This window comes from Sinocyclocheilus grahami, unplaced genomic scaffold, assembly GCF_001515645.1.
Source record: "Sinocyclocheilus grahami isolate Dianchi unplaced genomic scaffold, SAMN03320097.WGS_v1.1 scaffold92.1, whole genome shotgun sequence".
In the NCBI taxonomy this organism is placed as follows: domain Eukaryota; kingdom Metazoa; phylum Chordata; class Actinopteri; order Cypriniformes; family Cyprinidae; genus Sinocyclocheilus; species Sinocyclocheilus grahami.
In genome coordinates, this window is record NW_015505271.1 from 771251 (window position 1) to 778797 (window position 7547).

Here is a 7547-nt window from a genome sequence, read left to right on the forward strand (position 1 = left end):
ATAAACATATTATACATATAGGCTGCTTTAGATGCTATCTGTATCTGACAAAGTTCCACTGCATATGTAGATGAATTAGAGGAAAGGGCATGATTACAGCACACACATTTTCCATCAAACATACAAATGCTGCTGTCAGAGACATTTTAAAACAGCCATCAAAAGGCATGGAACCCTCCATGTGGGAAAAGGCTTAGCAAACCCAGTCACTCTCAGCATGACTCCTTCAGCACAGAGCCTGTTCTCTCAGCAGGTAGATCCATTTCGTACAGTCACCTTCCCCAAAAGACCACTCAAACTTTCCCCACTGTGAGCCATAATAATGCCATGTTACCCCTCAGAGCCCTGCTTCTATGATGTAAGAATTACACCCACGCTAAAGGGATAATTCACTTAAAAATTAAAGTTCCATTATCATTTACTCACACTCTTGTTGTTCTAAACTTGTGGTCCAAACAAGATTAGACACCACAGACTTTCACTTGGACCCCATAGACTTTCCAAACATCATCATTTGTTCTGCATAATTTATACATATTTGGAACAGCATGAAGATGAGTGAATGATGACAGTTTTATTTTTAGGTGAGCTATCCTTTTACCATGGAGGCAGATGGTGAGGACTGGTCTAAGATAAACTGGGCAGTGTTTTTGCACTTTTAGTAAAGATACATAACCTAATTACAGTCAAAAAGATTTACGAGGCAGCAATATACCAACAGATTGACCTGCTTCTTGTAACCAATCAAATGAAGTTTTGGTTGCCCAGCATACTCCGAAATAATTGGCTGTGGACAACACCAGACTGCTAGTGGGACCTGATCATTAAAGTGCCCCTATTATGGGTTATGAAAGGTTCATATTTTGGTTGTGGGAGTCCCCAACAACAGGTTAACATGCATGCAAGGTCAAAAAACACTTTCATTGTCTTATAATATGCATTTATTTTTTCATTTTTTGCTCAACGATTCATTTTTCCAAACCCCTCCTTTGCGTGACGCTAAACTGTGGTGATTGGTCTGATGACCCAGTCTGTTGTGATTGGTCTACTGCGTGCAGCGCATGTCAATAACGGAACGCCCATTACTTAGCCCACAGCTTGGTGGTAAACACCCAAACAGCCATGGTATATGCACTAGCCCAATGCAGAAACTTATTGATAAAGCACTGCAGTTTGTAGGCTACACCAACGTATTGCTCTATTCTTTATCAAAACTCCAAGTAATAATAATGACAAACATTCACTATTCATCGCCACATTTCTAGACAATTGCGAGCGAACAGATATTGCTGTTAGCCGGTTAGACGGAGACCTACAAGCTGCGCAGAGCGAACACAACACAAAACTAAATACGTATTTTGCATGCTACAGTACAGAGTACACGACAGCAACAGTTTTTAAAAGAATTACTCCACTTTCAGAATAAAACATTTCCTGATAATTTCTGATAAAGGTTTTTGAGGAAACCATTCCAGTATTTTTCTCCATATAGTGCACTTCAGTGGTGCTCAATGGATTGAAGGTTAAAAATGCAGTTTCAGTGCAGCTTCAAAGGGCTCTACACGACCCCGGCCGATGAATAAGGATCTTATCTAGGGAAACGATTGGTCATTCTCTTTAAAAATTTATATTTATACACTTTTAACCACAAATGCTCTTCTTGTCTAGCTCTGTGAGGCACATGCGTACTCTGTCTGTGTACAACGGTTCGAGTCAGGGTATGTCTAAAAACTCCCAACACTTTTCTCCTCCAACTTCAAAATCGCCCTACATCGTTGTTTTACCCCCTTTTGTAAAGGGTGTCTGACCCTCCTTGCACGTTCATTTTGTAAACACTGGGTCCGTTCTTCTGCAGTGATGTAGGATGATTTTAAAGTTGGAGGAGAAAATGAGTTGGGAGTTTTTCGACATACCCTAACGGATTTACCCTCACAGTGCAGAGAAAGGACGGGGAGGTTCAAGTTTTCCCGGGTCTGTGCGCGCAACAATTGGGAGGGCATAAATATGCTAATGTTTCATGTTGACGTCAACTTGAAACAGCTTAAAGGGTTCATATGACGTTGATAAAAAGAACATTATGTTGTGTATTTGGTGTAATGCAATGTGTTTATGCAGTTTAAGGTTCAAAAGACACATTATTTTCCACATAATGTACATTATTGTTGCTCCTCTATGCTCCACCTTTATGAAACGCGTCGATTTTTACAAAGCTCATCTGTCTGAAAAGCAAGGTGTTCCCTGATTGGCCAGCTGTCCAGTGCGTTGTGATTGGTCGAATATCAAAGCGTGTGACAGAAATGTTACCCCCTTACCATACTGTGATGCCGTGTCCCAGCACGATGAGACAAACCCAATAAATGTCTCTTTTATGTCTTTTAATGTCTCCACGACATGGCGGCGGCAGCAACAACAATACTACAGTGAGAATAAAAGTTACGCCTTCTTTCTTTGTGTGAACATTTGGGCGGTGTTATGCAAATCTTCCCACACAGTGACATAGACACGTGGGGGCGTGCTTAAATTAGGCGTTTTAGGAAGGCATGGACATGTCTTAAATTTTATAAAGAATATCTCTTTGGGTTTGAGACTTCAGTCTTTGCAACTTTAGGGATCTTATCTATGCACGAACAGCTTGTAACACTACAAAGAGAAAGAAACATTTTAAATTGCATCATATGACCCCTTCGTTTTAAAAACGACTTGTTTTCATGACTCAGAATCGACTTTCTTTTGAAAGACAATAACTTTATACACGGTGCACTTTTAGATTTAGAACTTTGCAGGATGTTTTCATTCAGAGTTACACACTGCATGAAAGGTAATTTTCAAAAATCCATAATAGGAGCACTTTAACTATACTATGGTTGCTTTGTTGTGAGCTATTCTTTGACTTATTACAATCAATGTAATTTTAGCATTATTTACAGCATATACTATTATAGTTGATATTTTGATAAAGTTTGATATTTTATATATATTTTAATATTTTCATTTTTAGTAAATTTGTGTGCTTACTATTATTATTTAATATTACTGTTTAGATTATTTTTTTATTTTGGTTTTAGTTCCTAAGGCAATATTTCTAATTTTCATTAAAAAAAATTCATTCAACATTTTATTTCAGCTATATTTCAATTAACAAAAATGTTTTCAATAGTTGTAGTTTTAGTTAACGACAACTGCTGAAAAGTCGCTGTATAAAAGACAGCCCAAAGGCTAGTTTACTGCCTTTAATTTTTCTAAGCATTACGACAGTTCCTTTGAAAGGATTTGTTGGTTGACATTGGCATCAGGCGCAATACTTAAAGGAGCCCGTGTAACAGCAAGTGTAATCTGTTACTGCTAAGATAAATCAGCAGTTTTTGGGCTCCAGGAGGATGTCTGACTCTGTTTTCTCAAGTGGGTCAAAGTGTTCTTTGTACACCCCTAAATGGCAACATGAGCCACAGCACAGGGGATGTCTTCAGGGCTGCTGAGATAATGGGAAATCAGTGTGTGACAGGGGAAACAGACTCAGAGGAAGTCTTTCTGCTTGGATGATGCAAGAGGACTCAGTACTACAGCAGATGATCAACGCCCCGATCAGACAGAATGTGTACAAGGTGTACAGCACTTTTTTTTTAATAGTTTTTTTTTCATTTAGAAAAGAGCAGTGCGCTGCATTTTTTATGTTGCTAGGCAACCACCAAATCAGTTGTCCTGTCAATCTAATCAACGATTATAGCGTAGGCGCTCTAGAATCTTTGGTTTGCTGTTAAGTAAACTGTCATATTAGCAGAAACTTTAAAAAAGTTTATCCTCCATCATTGCAGTCTCTGGACGTTCCACTGGTTCCAAGCAACTGTAAACTTCAGTCACCAAAACGGAAGGCCCATCTTTCCGTTAATTTGATTGGACAACGGAAAAAAAACACGAATGACGTTGGGTGCTTTTCTGCTCAGAGTTGATTTTTATTATTTTTATTTTACTTCAGGTGCTCAGAGCGCTTCTACAAAAACGCGAGGTGCAGCAGGCGGCTAAAACCGAGATGCCCAGGGCACATAAACAGCGCACGAAACGCACAAAACCCATTCTGTCTGATCAGGGCCTAAATCTGCAGTTGATCTGTCTTGTACAAACAAATATGACAAAAGAAGAGAAGCACTTTATTTCACATTATCACATGCAACCACAATGAATGCACTTAAAACATATCCTAAGGGGGCTAATTTGGTTATTTAAAAAAAAACAAATCTAAACTTTTTATAATATAAAATTGAAACTTGTGCTTGACGTAGGTTTGGGCTGCAGTTGTTATTGATTATAGTTTATTAGTTATAAGAGTTTATTAATTATAAATAATAAGATTAAAATTAATTTAATTAACTTCAGATCTCAATTCAATTCTGTTTTGGAAAAAAAATGCCAATTTTGCTTTAAAATTCAGAGAAAATTAGAAAAAGATTCATCCTGTCATTTTTCGTGAAACGGTCATTAATTGCACTGAATTCAATACAGACTGTGAACTCACATTAAAGTAAAACATGATTTCTGAAGATGGTGCGGAGGATGCCAAAAAGAACAACATGGCACAAACTATGCAGTAAAGGGGGATAGCTCAAAAAACATAGTGACATCACCAGGACAGACAGAGCAATACAAATGCATTATCACGCTGACATTAAAAATAGGCACAGAGTAAAATATCTATCTTATTATTTATAAGAATCAACATCGGGACCATTTAAATGAAGCAATTGCAACTAATCTGAAATATTTATTTTTACCCAGCTGTACTAACCAGCCTCAAGCATTGGACGGCTTTGGTTCTTTCAGAATTATCATTTTCTATCTGCTGACTACACACAGAGAGGAAGCTGTAATAGAGGGAATACCCTCATGCTAATTCTCAGATTAGGGTCTGTTAACTGTGATTGAGAGCTCCAGATTTGCCCAGGGGAAAACAGCCTAATTGAAGATAGTGAGAAGATCGCTGCCATTGCCCTTTTATGCCAGAACATGAGGGGCAAATATATACTGAGCCCTTATAAAAATAATTTGAAAAGGATTGCTCACTTAAAAATTAAAATTCTGGTATCATTTACTCTAATGAATATACTTAAGAGTTTAACAAGGCTTTGTTCATGGACATATTTCCTACAGGAAATCCCTTTTGGGCAATCTTGTATTTCCACTCAAATTGTCCCATAAACCAAAAGACTGAAGCTTTACAATGACAGACTTAAGAAGAGTGAAAATCTAATTCATAACGTATACTTGATCCACTGTAAGCTATTAGGCTTCATGATTGGCTATCTTGAAATCTTTCTTTTGTATACATGTCTGGAGATTAACACAAAGACCTACTATACTTTCCTGAACTACAAAAGCATTTTTCCAGAGATTATATCACCATGAGGAATTTCAGCTGACTACTTTTTAACCAGATTAAACAAACCACTTTCAGATGTGCCTCCTCTAAACATCAGGTAATTGGCTGAAAGTGCCATTGCTCAGACATCACCCTCTTTACCTCTTACTGTAGCTCTCAGTCCAACAGGGAACGCCTGAACTCAAGAGCACTTCACTGGACTCTGTGAAAGCCATCAGTCTGAGAAGCCCTTTATTACACCCCCATAACAGCTCATATTTCCTGGAATAGAGAGTGAGCAATGCATTTATGTGATTTAGAGATGATGCTTGGACACATACCTTTGATTCGCTCATTAATATGCATCACAGTTAACAGGAAACAATTCTCAACTCATCATCCTAAAATGACCCCATGGTGCATAATGATCAATGGTGCATGAGCACCCTCATGTGGACATGTGTGATGTAACAGAACGACTGGAGAAAGAAGAGAACAGAAAAGACTTTATTTTAGATTTCACTAAGAATTAAATCATAACACAGGATGAATCACACAGAGGTTCCTTCCTTGGCACATCTACTACCACAATTTGCAAAAGAAACCCACAGTGCCTTCACAGTAACATCTCTAGCTCTGTAAAACAGAATCGGGAAGATCAGTGGCACTGAGACACCATGAGAAAGGCATACAAAGTTACGTAGAAAGTTTGATTATTAAAGCAACTTCTATGAAATGCAACCCTGGAAATAAAAAGTATACAAATCTTAGTCAGCTGAAGAAGAAAAAAAAAATCAGTCCTGGATTCCATAAATTATTCTTTCTGTGAGTTTTAATCTCAACGGTATGCAAAAACTTAAAAAATAGCACATTTCCAGTGTTAGGGTATGCTTATCCAAAAATAAAACGCGAGTCAGAGTCAGTTAACATATTATTTCTTACAAATAAAGGGGCCTCTCACCCAGGTAAGGTCAAGCATTTCCTATTCTCCTCTTCAGCGTATGAATAACATGAGCCCAAATTGAGTGAATGCAAACAGTAGGTTTCACACTCAAGAACAGGAAGGACACTTGTATAATTGCACAAGCTAAAATGTGTGCACTACTACTAGTAAATCATGTGATGGCTACTCAAAACAGGTCAATAAAAAGTATGCTTTCCAAAAATCTCAAAGAATATTATTAATATGATTTACAATACAACACCCTGGCCACATGCAATGTTAGCTAAAGCTATGTATTAGAGAACATTTGTATAGAAGCAGTTATGCTACAGAGGCACGTCACATCTGTAGAACTATTCTTTGAAATCTCATTGGGGCAAAAAGCAAGCAAGGAAATCTATGAGGGTGAGATTTATTCATGTAGACAGGTTCTTGAGAGAGAGAGGAAAAACCGGAAGATCTTTCAAAATCTCATTCCCTCAGAGGATGCTGCCAAAGTGAAGGAGAACTTACCAAAGCCCAAAAAGAGCCCGAACACATTTTGAAACCATCCCAACAGGAAATAGTACATGTATTACCGATGTAAATCTATAATATATATTTATGATTCATATTTGTCATATCCACAGCTACATCAGTCGTAAAACTGTGTACACTGTATAGTTTATCTATTTATACTTAAATGAATTATATACCACACTCATATGTATAACTGTCATAAACTTCATCGCAATCAACAGATAAAAAAGGTAAAGCAATAGAAATAAAATGTTGGTCTACAAAGTAAACCGATATTTTACAATATGTTTTTTTTCTTCTCTATCAAAACATCTCATGCACAGAGAGGTTTCGATATCTGTGGGAACTGGTTTGAAAATAGGCTGGGCCTAGGTGCTTTGGTAGCATGAAGGCATCTTAAAAAAGCATCTCAGACTCCGTTTCAGAAAATAACCAGACCTAAAAGCTCACATGGAAGACGTACTGTATACTAAAAGCCCTTATGTAGGAGTTATGCATTGTATATGTATAGTAATGCCTTCTCTGGTTGCAAATAAACCAAAATAAATCTCATAGACAAAATGCATTGAACTTACTGTCTATTAAGGACTGAGGCTACTTCAAAATGGCATAACAAATCACACTCCTCATTTTTCTAGCACATTTACAGAATGCACACCCCACAGTCTTTCTGGGAAAAAGACGACAGGAATCAATGACTACAAGTTCTCAAACACCTGCTTGGTTTATACTGAT